This window comes from Gorilla gorilla, chromosome 4 (assembly GCF_029281585.2).
Source record: "Gorilla gorilla gorilla isolate KB3781 chromosome 4, NHGRI_mGorGor1-v2.1_pri, whole genome shotgun sequence".
Taxonomy (NCBI): Eukaryota; Metazoa; Chordata; class Mammalia; order Primates; family Hominidae; genus Gorilla; species Gorilla gorilla.
Window position 1 is genome coordinate 76,218,308 of NC_073228.2, and position 12,949 is coordinate 76,231,256.

Here is a 12,949-nt window from a genome sequence, read left to right on the forward strand (position 1 = left end):
TTGAAACCCTCTTCTTGTGGAATTTGCAAGTGGAGAGTTCAAGTGCTTTGGGGCCAACGGTAGAAAGGGAAATATCTTCGTATAAAAACTAGACAGAATCATTCTCAGCAATCACTAGGGGATGTGTGCGTTCCACTCACAGAGTTTAACCTTTCTTTTCATAGAGCAGTTTGGTAACACTCTGTTTGTAAAGTCTCCAAGGGGATATTTGGACTTTTTCAGGATTTCGTTGGAAACGTGATTTCTGCATATAACGCTAGACAGAAGAATTCTCAGTAACTTCTTTGGGCTGTGTGTGTTCAACTCACAGAGTTGAACTTTCCTTTAGACAGTGCAGATTTGCACCCCCTTTTTGTGGAATTTACAAGTGAAGATTTCAAGCGCTTTGGGTCCAACGGTAGAAAAGGAAATATCTGTGTATAAAAACTAGAGAGAATCATTCTCAGCAACCACTTTGTGATATGTGCGTTCCACTCACGGAGTTTAACCTTTCTTTTCATAGAGCAGTTTGGAAACACTCTGCATGGAAAGTCTGCAAATGGATATTTGGACCTCTTTGAGGATTTCGTTGGAAGCGGGATTTCTGCATATAACGCTAGACAGAAGAATTCTCAGTAATTCTTTGGACTGCATGTGTTCAACTCACAGGGTTGAACCTTCATTTAGACAGAGCAGATTTGAAAACCTCTTTTTGTGGAATTTACAAGTGTAGATTTCAAGCGATTTGGGGCCAACGGGAGAAAAGGAAACATCTTTGTATAAAAACTAGAGAGAATCGTTTTCAGCAACCACTTGGTGATGTGTGCGTTCCACTCACAGAGTTTAACCTTTCTTTTCATAGAGCAGTTTGCAAACACTCTGCTTGTAAAGTCTGCAAGTGGATATTTGGACCTCTTTGAGGATTTCGTTGGAAACGGGATTTCGGCATATAACGCTAGACAGAAGAATTCCCAGTAACTTCTTTGGGCTGCGTGTGTTCAACTCACAGAGTTGAACCTTCCTATTGACAGAGCAGATTTGAAACCCTCTTTTTGTGGAATTTGCAAGTGGAGATTTCAAGCGCTTTCGGGCCAACGGTAGAAAAGGAAATATCTTCGTATGAAAACTAGAGAGAATCATTCTCAGCAACCACTTGGTGATGTGTGCGTTCCACTCACAGAGTTTAACCTTTCTTTTCATAGAGCAGTTTGGAAACACTCTGTTTGTACTGTCTGCAAGTGGATATTTGGACCTCTTTGAGGATTTCTTTGGACTTTCTTTTCATAGAGCGTTTTGGAAATTCTCTGTAAAGTCTGCAAGTGGATATTAGGACCTATTTGAGGATTTTGTTGGAAACGGGATTGCTGCATATAACGATAGACAGAAGAATTCTCAGTAACCTCTTTTGGCTGTGTGTGTTCAAGTCACAGAGCTAAACCTTCCCTTAGACAGAGCAGATATGAAACCCTCTTTTTGTGGAATTTGCAAGTGGAGATCTCAAGTGCTTTGGGGCCAACAGAAGAAAAGGATATATCTTCGTATAAAAACTACAGATAATCATTCTCAGCAACCACTTGGTGATGTGTGCGTTTCACTCACAGAGTGTAACCTTTCTTTTCATAGAGCAGTTTGGAAACACTCTGTTTGTAAAGTCTGGAAGTGGATATTGGGAATTCTTTGAGGATTTCGTTGGAAACGGGGTTTCTTCATCTAAAGCTAGACAGAAGAATTCTCAGTAACATCTTTGGGCTGCGTGTGTTCAACTCACAGAGTTGAACCTTCCTTTGGACAGAGCAGATTTGAAATCCCCTTTTTGTGGAATTTGCAAGTGGAGATTTCAAGCAATTAAGGGCCAACGGTAGAAAAGGAAATATCTTCGCATAAAAACTAGAGAGAATCCTTCTCAGCAACCACTTGGGGATGTGTGTGTTCCACTCACAGAGTTTAACCTTTCTTTTCATAGAGCAGTTTGGAAGCACTCTGTCTGTAAAGTCTGCAAGTGGATATTTGGACCTCTTTGAGGATTTCTTTGGAAACGGGATTTCTGCATATAACGCTAGACAGAAGAATTCTCAGTAACTTCTTTGGGCTGCGTGTGTTCAACTCACAGAGTTGAACCTTCCTTTAGACAGAGCAGATTTGAAACCGTCTTTTTGTGGAATTTGCAAGTGGAGATTTCAAGCGCTTAGCGGCCAACGGTAGAAAAGGAAATATCTTCGTAGAAAAACTAGAGAGAATCATTGTCAGCAACCAGTTGGTGATGTGTGCGTTCCACTCACAGAGTTTAACCTTTCTTTTCATAGAGCAGTTTGGAAACACTCTGTTTGTAAAGTCTGCAAGTGAATATTTGCACCTCTTTGAGGATTTCATTGGAAACGGGATTTCTGCATATAACGCTAGACGGAAGAATTCTCAGTAACTTCTTTCGGCTGTGTGTGTTCAACTCACAGAGCTGAACCCTCCTTTAGACAGAGCGGATTTGAAACCCTCTTTTTGTGGAATTTGCAAGTGGAGATCTCAAGCGCTTTGGGGCCAACGGAAGAAAAGGAAATATCTTCGTATAAAAACTACAGATAATAATTCTCAGCAACCACTTGGTGATGTGTGCGTTTCACTCACAGAGTTTAACCTTTCTTTTCATAGAGCAGTTTGGAAACACTCTGTTTGTAAGGTCTGGAAGTGGATATTTGGACTTCTTTTACGATTTCGTTGGAAACGGGATTTCTTCATCTAAAGCTAGACAGAAGAATTCTCAGTAACTTCTTTGGGCTGTGTGTGTTCCAGTCACAGATTTGAACCTTCCTTTAGACAGAGCAGATTTGAATCCCCCTTTTTGTAGAATTTGCAATTGGAGATTTAAAGCGCTTTGGGGCCAACGGTAGAAAACGAAATATCATCGTATAAAAACTAGAGGGAATCATTCTCAGCAGCCGCTTGGTGAAGTGTGCTTTCCGCTCACAGAGTTTAACCTTTCTTTTCATAGAGCCGTTTGGAAACACTGTGTTTGTAAAGTCTGCAAGTGGATATTTGGACCTCTTTGAGGATTTCGTTGGAAACGGGACTGCTGCATATAACGCTAGACAGAAGAATTCTCAGTAACTTCTTTGGGCTGCGTGTGTTCAACTCACAGAGTTGAACCTTACTTTACACAGAGCAGATTTGAAACCCTCTTTTTTTGGAATTTGCAATTGGAGATTTAAAGCGCTTTTGGGCCAACGGTAGAAAAGGAAATATCTTCGTATAAAAACTAGAGAGAATCACTGTCAGCAACCACTTGGTGATGTGTGCGTTCCACTCACAGAGTTTAACCTTTCTTTTCATAGAGCAGTTTGGAATCACTCTGCTGGTAAAGTCTGCAAGTGCATATTTGGACCTCTTTGAGGATTTCGTTAGAAACGGGAATTCTGCATATAATGCTAGAGGAAAGAATTCTCAGTAACTTCTTTGGGCTGTGTGTGTTCAACTCACAGAGTTGAACCTTCCTTTACATAGAGCAGATTTGAAACCCTCTTCTTGTGGAATTTGCATGTGGAGATTTCAAGCGATTTGGGGCCAACGGTAGAAAAGGAAATATCTTCGTATTAAAACCAGAGAGAATCATTCTCAGCAACCACTTGTGATGTGTGCGTTCCACTCACTGAGTTTAACCTTTCTTTTCATAGAACAGCTTGGAAACACTCTGTTTTTAAAGTCTGCAAGTGGATATTTGGACCTCTTTGAGGATTTCGCTGGAAACGGGATTTCCGCAAATAACGCTAGACAGAAGAGTTCTCAGTAACTTCTTTGGGCTGTGTGTGTTCAACTCACAGAGTTGAACCTTCCTTTAGACAGAGCAGATTGGAAACCCTATTTTTGTGAAATTAGCAAGTGGGGAGTTCAAGTGATTTCGGGCCAACGGTAGAAAAGGAAATATCTTCGTATAAAAATTAGAGAGAATCATTCTCAGCAAACACTTGGTGATGTGTGCGTTCCACTCACAGAGTTTAACCTTTCTTTTCATAGGGCATTTTGGAAACACTCTGTTTGTATAGTCTGCAAAGGGATATTTGGACCTCTATGACGATTTCGTTGGAAATGAGATTTCTGCATATAACGCTAGACAGAAGAATTCTCAGTAACTTCTTTGGGCTGCGTGTGTTCAACTGACAGAGTTGAACCTTCCTTTAGACAGAGCAGATTTGAAACCGTTTTTTGTGGAATTTGCAACTGGAGATGTCAAGCGCTTAGTTGCCAACGGTAGAAAAGGGAATATCTTCGTAAAAAACTAGAGAGAATCATTCTCAGCAACCACTTGGTGATGTGTGCGTTCCACTCATAGAGTTTAACCTTTCTTTTCATAGAGCAGTTTGGTAACACTCTGTTTGCAAAGTCTGCAAGTGGATATTTGGATCTCTTTGAGGATTTCGCTGGAAACGGGATTTCTGCATATATCGCTAGACAGAAGAATTCTCAGTAACTTCTTTGGGCTGCGTGTTTTCAACTCACGGAGTTGAGCCTTCCTTTACACAGAGCAGATTTGAAACTCTTTTTTTGTGGGATTTGCAAGTGGAGATTTCAAGCGCTTTGGGGCCTATAGAAGAAAACGAAATAACTTCGTATAAAAACTAGAGAGAATCATTCTCAGCAAGCACTTGGTGATGTGTGCATTCCACTCACAGAGTTTAACCTTTCTTTTCATAAAGCAGTTTGGAAACACTCTGTTTGTAAAGTCTGCAAGTGGATATTTGGACCTCTTTGAGGATTTCGTTGGAAACGGGATTTCTGCGTATAACGCTAGACAGAAGAATTCTCGGTAACTTCTTTGGGCTTCGTGTGTTCAACTCACAGAGTTGAAACTTCCTTTAGACAGAGCAGATTTGAAACCCTCTTTTTGTGGAATTTGCAAGTGGAGATTTCAAGCGCTTTGGGGCCAACAGTAGAAAGGGAAATATCTTCGTATAAAAAGTAGAGAGAATCATTCTCAGCAACCACTTGGTGATGTGTGCGTTCCACTCACAGAGTTTAACCTTTCTTTTCATAGAGCAGTTTGGAAACACTCTGTTTGTACTGTCTTCAAGTGGATATTTAGACCTCTTTGAGGATTTCTTCGGACTTTCTTTTCATAGTGCAGTTTGGAAACCCTCTGTTTGTAAAGTCTGCAAGTGGATAATAGGACCTCTTTGAGTATTTCGGTGGAAATGAGATTTCTGCATATAATGCTAGACAGAAGAATTCTCAGTAACTTCTTTGGGCTGCGTGTGTTCCACTCACAGAGTTGAACCTTCCTTTAGACAGAGCAGATTTGAAACCCTCTTTTTGTGGAATTTGCAAATGGAGATTTCAAGCGCTTTGGGGCCAATGGTAGAAAAGGAAATATTTTCGTATGAAAACTAGAGAGAATCATTCTCAGCAACCACTTGGAGATGTGTGCGTTACACTCACAGAGTTTAACCTTTCTTTTCATAGAGCAGTTTGGAAATACTCTGTAAAGTCTGCAAGTGGATATAAGTACCTCCTTGAGGATTTCGTTGGAAACGGGATTTCGGCATATAACGCTAGACAGAAGAATTCCCAGTAACTTCTTTGGGCTGCGTGTGTTCAACTCACAGAGTTGAACCTTCCTATTGACAGAGCAGATTTGAAACCCTCTTTTTGTGGAATTTGCAAGTGGAGATTTCAAGCGCTTTCGGGCCAACGGTAGAAAAGGAAATATCTTCGTATGAAAACTAGAGAGAATCATTCTCAGCAACCACTTGGTGATGTGTGCGTTCCACTCACAGAGTTTAACCTTTCTTTTCATAGAGCAGTTTGGAAACACTCTGTTTGTACTGTCTGCAAGTGGATATTTGGACCTCTTTGAGGATTTCTTTGGACTTTCTTTTCATAGAGCGTTTTGGAAATTCTCTGTAAAGTCTGCAAGTGGATATTAGGACCTATTTGAGGATTTTGTTGGAAACGGGATTGCTGCATATAACGATAGACAGAAGAATTCTCAGTAACCTCTTTTGGCTGTGTGTGTTCAAGTCACAGAGCTAAACCTTCCCTTAGACAGAGCAGATATGAAACCCTCTTTTTGTGGAATTTGCAAGTGGAGATCTCAAGTGCTTTGGGGCCAACGGAAGAAAAGGATATATCTTCGTATAAAAACTACAGATAATCATTCTCAGCAACCACTTGGTGATGTGTGCGTTTCACTCACAGAGTGTAACCTTTCTTTTCATAGAGCAGTTTGGAAACACTCTGTTTGTAAAGTCTGGAAGTGGATATTGGGAATTCTTTGAGGATTTCGTTGGAAACGGGGTTTCTTCATCTAAAGCTAGACAGAAGAATTCTCAGTAACATCTTTGGGCTGCGTGTGTTCAACTCACAGAGTTGAACCTTCCTTTGGACAGAGCAGATTTGAAATCCCCTTTTTGTGGAATTTGCAAGTGGAGATTTCAAGCAATTAAGGGCCAACGGTAGAAAAGGAAATATCTTCGCATAAAAACTAGAGAGAATCCTTCTCAGCAACCACTTGGGGATGTGTGCGTTCCACTCACAGAGTTTAACCTTTCTTTTCATACAGCAGTTTGGAAACACTCTGTTTGTAAAGTCTGCAAGTGGATATTTGGAACTCTTTGAGGATTTCGTTGGAAACGGGATTTCTGCATATAACACTAGACTGAAGAATTCTCAGTAACTTCTTTGGGCTGTGTGTGTTCAACTGACAGAGTTGAACCTTCCTTTAGACAGAGCAGATTTGAAACCCTTTTTTGTGGAATTTGCAACTGGAGATTTCAAGCGCTTTGGGGCCAACGGTAGAAAAGGGAATATCTTCGTAAAAAACTAGAGAGAATCATTCTCAGCAACCACTTGTTGATGTGTGCGTTCCACTCATAGAGTTTAACCTTTCTTTTCATAGAGCAGTTTGGTAACACTCTGTTTGCAAAGTCTGCAAGTGGATATTTGGATCTCTTTGAGGATTTCGCTGGAAACGGGATTTCTGCATATATCGCTAGACAGAAGAATTCTCAGTAACTTCTTTGGGCTGCGTGTTTTCAACTCACAGAGTTGAAACTTCCTTTACACAGAGCAGATTTGAAACTCTTTTTTTGTGGGATTTGCAAGTGGAGATTTCAAGCGCTTTGGGGCCTATAGTAGAAAACGAAATAACTTCGTATAAAAACTAGAGAGAATCATTCTCAGGAACCACTTGGTGATGTGTGCATTCCACTCACAGAGTTTAACCTTTCTTTTCATAGAGCAGTTTGGAAACACTCTGTTTGTAAAGTCTGCAAGTGGATATTTGGACCTCTTTGAGGATTTCGTTGGAAACGGGATTTCTGCATATAACCCAAACAGAAGAATTCTCGGTAACTTCTTTGGGCTTCGTGTTTTCAACTCACAGAGTTGAAACTTCCTTTAGACAGAGCAGATTTGAAACCCTCTTTTTGTGGAATATGCAAGTTGAGATTTCAAGCGCTTTGGGGCCAACGGTAGAAAGGGAAATATCTTCGTATAAAAAGTAGAGAGAATCATTCTCAGCAACCACTTGGTGATGTGTGCGTTCCACTCACAGAGTTTAACCTTTCTTTTCATAGAGCAGTTTGGAAACACTCTGCTTGTACTGTCTTCAAGTGGATATTTGGACCTCTTTGAGGATTTCGTTGGACTTTCTTTTCATAGAGCAGTTTGGAAACTCTCTGTTTGTAAAGTCTGCAAGTGGTTATTTGGACCTCTTTGAGGATTTCTTTGGAAACGGGATTTCTGCATATAACGCTAGACAGAAGAATTCTCAGAAACTTCATTGGGCTGCGTGTGTTCAACTCACAGAGTTGAACTTTCCTTTAGACAGAGCAGATTTGAAACCCTCTTTTTGTGAAATTTACAAGTGGAGATTTCAAGTACATTGGGGCCAAAGGTAGAAAAGGAAATATCTTCGTATAAAAATTAGAGAGAATCATTCTCAGCAACCACCTGGTGATGTGTGCATTCCACTCACAGAGTTTAACCTTTCTTTTCATAGAACAGCTTGGAAATAGTCTGTTTGTAAGGTCTGCAAGTGGATATTTGGACCTCTTTGAGGATTTCTTCGGACTTTCTTTTCATAGAGCAGTTTGGAAATACTCTGTAAAGTCTGCAAGTGGATATTTGGACCTCTTTGAGGATTTCGTTGGAAACGGGATTTCTGCCTATAACGCTAGACAGAAGAATTCTCAGTAACTTCCTTGGGCTGCGTGTGTTCAACTCAGAGAATTGTACCATCTTTTAGAAAGAGCAGATTTGAAACCCTCTTTTTGTGGAATTTGGAAGTGGAGATTTCAAGCGATTTGGGGCCAACGGTAGAAAAGGAAATATCTTGGAATAAAAACTAGAGAGAATAATTCTCAGCAACCACTTTGAGATGTGTGCGTTCCACTCAAAGAGTTTAACCTTTCTTTTCATAGAGCAGTTGGAAACACTCTGTTTGAAAATTCTGCAAATGGATATTTGGACCTCTTTGAGGATTTCCTTGGAAACGGGATTTCTGCATCTAACGCTAGACAGAAGAATTCTCAGTAACTTCTTTGGGCTGCGTGTGTTCAACTCACAGAGTTGAACCTTCCTTTAGACAGAGCAGATATGAAACCCTCTTTTTGTGGAATTTGCAAGTGGAGATTTCAAGCGATATGGGGCCAACGGTAGAAAAGGCAATATATTTGTATAAAAACTAGAGAGAATCATTCTCAGCAACCACTTGGTGATGTGACAGTTCCTCTCACAGAGTTTAACCTTTCTTTTCAGAGAGCAGTTTGGAAACACTCTGTTTGTAATGTCTGCAACGGGGATATTTGGACCTCTTTGAGGATTTCGTAGGAAAATGGATTTCTGCATCTAACGCTAGACAGAAGAATTCTCAGTAACTTCTTAGGGCTGCGTGTGTTCAACTCACAGAGTTGAACCTTCCTTTAGACAGAGCAGATTTGAAACCCTCTTTTTGTGGAATATACAAGTGGAGATTTCAAGCGCTTTGGGGCCAACGGTAGAAAAGGAAATGTCTTCGAATAAAAACTGGAGAGAATCATTCTCAGCAACCACATCGGGATGTGTGCGTTTCACTCACAGAGTTTAACATTTCTTTTCATAGAGCAGTTTGCAAACACTCTGTTTGTAAAGCCTGTAAGTGGATATTTGGACCTCTTTGAGGATTTCGTTGGAACCGGGATTTCTGCGTATAACGCTAGACAGAAGAATTCTCAGTAACTTCTTTGGGCTGTGTGTGTTCAACTCACAGAGTTGAACTTTCCTTTAGATAGGGCAGGTTTGAACCCTCTTTTTGTGGAATTTACAAGTGGAGATTTCAAGCGCTTGGGGGCCAACGGTAGAAAAGGAAATATCTTTGTATAAAAACTAGAGAGAATCATTCTCAGCAACCACTTTGTGATATGTGCGTTCCACTCACGGAGTTTAACCTTTCTTTTCATAGAGCAGTTTGGAAACACTCTGTTTGTAAAGTCTGCAAGTGGATATTTGGACCTCTTTGAGGATTTCGTTGGACTTTCTTTTCATAGAGCAGTTTGGAAATACTCTGTAAAGTCTGCAAGTGGATATTTGGACCTCTCTGAGGATATCGTTGGAAATGAGATTTCTGCATATAAGCCTAGACAGAAGAATTCTCAGTAACTTCTTTGGGCTGCGTGTGTTCAACTCACAGAGTTGAACCTTCCTTTAGACAGAGCAGATTTGAAACCCTCCTTTTGTGGAATTTGCAAGTGGAGGTCTCAAGCGCTTTGGGGCCAACGGAAGAAAAGGAAATATCTTCGTATAAAAACTAGAAAGAATCATTCTCAGCAACCACTTGGTGATGTGTGCGTTCCACTCACAGAGTTTAACCTTTCTTTTTATAGAGTAGTTTGGAAACACTCTGTTGGTAAAGTGTGGAAGTGGATATTTGGACTTCTTTGAGGATTTCTTTGGAAAAGGGATTTCTTCATCTAATGCTAGACAGAAGAATTCTCAGTAACTTCTTTGGGCTACGTGTGTTCATCTCACAGAGTTGAACCTTCCTTTAGAAAGAGCAGATTTGAAAACCTCTTTTTGTGGAATTTGCAAGTGGAAAGTTCAAGCAATTAGGGGCCAACGGTAGAAAAGGAAATATCTTCATATAAGAATTGGAGAGAATCATTCTGAGCAACCACTTGGAGATGTGTGCGTTTCACTCACAGAGTTTAACCTTTCTTTTCATAGAGCAGTTCGGAAACACTCTGTTTGTAAAGTCTGCAAGTGGATATTTGGACCTCTTTGAGTACATCGTTGGAAAAGGTATTTCTGCATATAACGCTAGACTGAAGAATTCTCAGTAACTTCTTTGGGCGGCGTGTGGTCAACTCACAGAGTTGAACCTTCCTTTAGACAGAGCAGATTTGAAACCCTCTTTTTGTGTAATTTGCAAGTGGAGAGTTCAAGTGCTTTGGGACCAAAAGTAGAAAAGGAAATATCTTCGTATAAAAACTAGAGAGAATCACTCTCAGCAACCACTTGGGGGTGTGTGCGTTCCACTCACAGAGTTTAACCTTTCTTTTCATAGAGCAGTTTGGAAACACTCTGTTTGTAAAGTCTGCAAGTGGATATTTGGACCTCTTTGAGGATTTCGTTGGAAACGGGATTTCTGCATATAACCCTAGACAGAAGAATTCTCAGTAACTTCTTTGGGCTGTATGTGTTCAACTCACAGAGTTGAACCTTCCTTTAGACAGAGCAGATTTGAAACTCTTTTTTTGCGGAATTTGCAAGTGGAGATTTCAAGCGCTTAGGGGCCAACGGTAGAAAATGAAATATCTTCGTAAAAAACTAGAGAGAATCATTCTCAGCAACCACTTGGTGATGTGTGCGTTCCACTCACAGAGTTTAACCTTTCTTTTCATAGAGCAGTTTGGAAACACTCTGTTTGTAAAGTCTGCAAGTGTATATTTGGAACTCTTTGAGGATTTCGTTGGAAACGGGATTTCTTCATATAACGAAGACAGAAGAATTCTCAGTAACTTCTATGGGCTGCGTGTGTTCAACTCACAGAGTTGAAACTTCCTTTAGACAGAGCAGATTTGAAACCCTCTTTTTGTGGAACTTGCAAGTGGAGATTTCAAGCGCTTTGGGGCCAACAGTAGAAAAGGAAATATCTTCGTGTAAAAACTAGAGAGAATCATTCTCAGCAACCACTTTGGGATGTATGCGTTCCACTAACAGAGTTTAACCTTTCTTTTCATAGAGCAGTTTGGAAACACTCTGTTTGTAAAGTCTGCAACTGGATATTTGGACCTCCTTGAGGATATCGTTGGAAACGAGATTTCTGCATATAACGCTAGACAGAAGAATTCTCAGTAACTTTTTTGGGCTGCATGTGTTCAACTCACAGAGTTGAACCTTCCTTTAGACAGAGCAGATTTGAAAGCCTCTTTTTGTGGAATTTGCAATTGGAGATTTCAAGCGCTTTGGGGCCAACTGTAGAAAATTAAATATCTTCGAATAAAAACTAGAGAGAATGATTCTCAGCAACCCCTTGGTGATGTGTGTGTTCCACTCACAGAGTTTAACCTTTCTTTTCATAGAGCAGTTTGGAAACAATCTGTTTGTAAGTCTGCAAGTGGATATTTGGACCTCTTTGAGGATTTCGTAGGAAACGGGATTTCTGCCTATAACGCTAGACAGAAGAATTCTCAGTAACTTCTTTGGGCTGCGTGTGTTCAACTCACAGAGTTGAACCTTCCTTTAGACAGAGCAGATTTGAAACCATCTTTTTGTGGAATTTGCAAGTGGAGATTTCAAGCGCTTTGGGGACAACGGTAGAAATGGAAATATCTTCGTATATAAACTAGAGAGAATCATTCTCAGCAACCCCTTGGTGATGTGTGCATTCCACTCACAGAGTTTAAGCTTTCTTTTCGTATAGCAGGTTGGAAACACTCTGTTTGTAAAGTCTGCAAGTGGATATTTGGACCTCTTTGAGGATTTCGTTGGAAACGGGATTTCTGCATAAAACGCTAGATAGAAGAATTCTCAGTAACTTCTTTGGGCTGTGTGTGTTTAACTCACAGAGTTGAACCTTCCTTTACACAGAGCAGATTTGAAACCCTCTTTTTGTGGAATTTGCAAGTGGAGATTTCAAGTGCTTTGGGGCCAACGGTAGAAATGAAAATATCTTCGTGTAAAAACTAGAGAGAATCATTCTCAGCAACCACTTTGGGATGTATGCGTTCCACTCACAGAGTTTAGCCTTTCTTTTCATAGAGCAGATTGCAAACATTCTGTTTGTAAAGTGTGCAAGTGGATATTTGGACCTCTTAGAGGAATTCGTTTGAAACGGTATTTCTGCATATAACGCTAGTCAGAAGAATTCTCAGTAACTTCTTTGGGCTGTGTGTGTTCAACTCACAGAGTTGAACCTTCCTTTAGAGAGAGCAGATTTGAAACCCTCTTTTTGTGGAATTTGCAAGTGGATATTTCAAGCGCTTTGGCGCCAATGGTAGAAAAGGTAATATCTTCGTATAAAAACTAGAGAGAATGATTCTCAGCAACCACTTCATGATGTGTGCGTTCCACTCATAGAGTTTAACTTTTCTTTTCACAGAGCAGTTTGGAAATACTCTGTAAATTCTGCAAGTGGATATTTGGACCTCTTTGAGGATTTCGTTGGAAACGGGATTTCTGCATAAAACGCTAGACAGAAGAATTCTCAGTAACTTCTTTGGGCTGCGTGTGTTCAACTCACAGAGTTGAACCTTCCTTTAGAAAGAGCAGATTATAAACCCTCTTTTTGTGTAATTTGCAAGTGGAGATTACAAGCGCTTTGGGGCCAACGGTAGAAAAGGAAAAATCTTCGTATAAAAACTAGAGAGAATCATTCTCAGCAACCACTTTGGGATGTGTGCGTTCCACCCACAGAGTTTAACCTTTCTTTTCATAGAGCAGATTGCAAACATTCTGTTTGTAAAGTGTGCAAGTGGATATTTGGACCTCTTAGAGGAATTCGTTTGAA